Here is a 2,336-nt window from a genome sequence, read left to right on the forward strand (position 1 = left end):
TGAAGCTTTAGGGCAAATGAGGAGAATTTGAAAATGGAACTTGGGGAGAATATAAGAGGAATGTATTCGGAAATTAGAGGCTCCCCTTTAGGTATTTTTGAATTTTCCCTCTCGAAAATTTTAAAACTAAAAGAGGATCAATGAATTTTAGCGGAACTCGGACAGGACCATGAACAAAATTTGATGAGAGTTTGGGAAAAGCTGAAAAAGAATTTCAGAATGGCTTACGAGGAAATTGAGAAAAGCTTAGAGGTAGCGTGGAGCTTAGGGAACGTTGGAAAATTGAAAAAAATTTCAAAGTTCAACTTGAGATGAATTGAGAGGAACAATGAACTTTAGAGAAAATTGTTAGCAGCTCGAGAGGATTGTGATACGAACTTAAAGGACACTGGAAAGGGACTTGATGCGAAGAGTCAAGGAAAACTGGGAGGACGAATCCAAGGAGAAGTGGAACTTGGGGGAGTTTTAGAAGTACTTTAAGAAGTCTAGACGAGTCTAAGAAGAACCGGAAAAGATTGTGATGGAAGGCTGGATAGAAATTTGAGGAGCTTGATGATAAAATTGAGGAGTGACAGTGAAAGTATTTTAAAAAAAATGTGGGGGGAGCTTGAGAAGAATTTATCCGTAACGGCAGGAAAATCTAAAAGCATCTTGAGAAATACTTGAAAGGGAATGTGTTTAAGGGGAACATGAAGAAAGTTTGAGATAACTACTACTAAATATAATATAATAACTACTACAAAAAAAAGTTCTTGGAAAAAATTCTATTACAGTATCGTTCTCTCACTTTGTGGCCACGATACGAAATTGCGATATAAGGTTCCTTACAGGAATGAGTACTATATCAAGCACAAATATTTCCATCAGACCGTCCCCCCGTTTGTCGACGTCCCCCTATAGTATTGACTACTGTACCACGAAATTTCTCCGTGTAACGGTGCTTCTAATGTGAACTTATAGGTAAAGTAGAAATTTTTGGGATTTTAAAGTTTCCAACAGTTTACAGGGTGTCAAAATTAGTTGGGGGGGGGGGGGGTCAATAAATAAATCTCGGCTCCAGAAAGTCGCAGATATTAAGGGGTAATCTTATCTGACGAGTCGGGTTTTGTTGCAAATGTAGCTGACCCAAAAATTACGCAGCTCTAACTTTAGCAGTCCGCATTAAAAAAATACAATTCATCACAATTCCCGTGTGTGGGTTTCTTAGGACAGCGATCCTGATTGACTTTTAAAGAAAAATGGTTGACTTATTTATTAGGGGTTAGTTTGGGGTGTTTTTGAAGGCATTCGGGCCTGGACCACTGGAGCATCCACCGTGTGATTTAAGTAGCTAGTTTTTTGTATTGCATTTCGAGTAACTAAAGAGCTCGTTACATTTCTTTCGCCGGGTAAATAATCCGGGTAAGTAGATCCACTGGGATAATCCAAAGCACAAACACTGTTAGCCCAGGACAGCCATCCACTTCTGCATGCAAAGAATTGTGATACAAAGCTAATGCTTCAAACCCGACCATTCTACAATGATTCCTTGGACAGCTACTTAAAAAAACCTTGCAGCCAACCGACCGACCTACCGAAGAGTCAAACCTAAGCGCTACTTTTTTTCAAAAACGCGCTGAAAATCACTGTTAAAATACATTGAAAATCAGGTTTGAGGGTCGCCTAGGGTCGGAGTGAATGAAAGTTTATGCCAACTTTCAGTGTAAATGAAAGTGTTGGCTTTCATAGAGTTTTGATAATTTCTGAGTTTTAAAGACGGATGATCCATTTGCACCCTAATTGTGTATACACCTTAGTACAATGGTACTATTAACCAGATAGCTGTATTTGCTATTGGTGTGCTTGCCATTACAATCCTTACGGCATTGTGCCTTTTCGCTCCCATTCAATTATTGCAAGTTCTATTGAATGATACCATACATCTAAGGGTAATTCTGATTCTAATTAAGTTGATTGAAGGATAGCAGAACATCTGACATTCGGTGATTATAGGATTTCATTGAATAGTCCCCATTACGAATGCAAATAGATACCCGGATATTTTCATGAAAACCCTCAATCACAATTTTACTTGCCTACACAAATCGACCTGATTTAAATTTAAAAAACGAGCTGGCTTGGCAGTGCACGCGCAACATGAAAGGGGATAATCAATGCGAGTGTTAAATCCGATTGCATAACATTAATTGTTATTGGTTAGATGTGAATAAAGATTAAAATTCATAAGCCTTAACAGAAGAATTATTTCCCTGCAAATATTATTTTACACGTGCTTTGTATGAAAATTTTTCAAATTCACCACGAGGGGGTTGCAATTTATTACTAGCGCAAGGTTT

This window comes from Photinus pyralis, unplaced genomic scaffold (genome assembly GCF_008802855.1).
Source record: "Photinus pyralis isolate 1611_PpyrPB1 unplaced genomic scaffold, Ppyr1.3 Ppyr1.4_LG1, whole genome shotgun sequence".
Classification (NCBI taxonomy): domain Eukaryota; kingdom Metazoa; phylum Arthropoda; class Insecta; order Coleoptera; family Lampyridae; genus Photinus; species Photinus pyralis.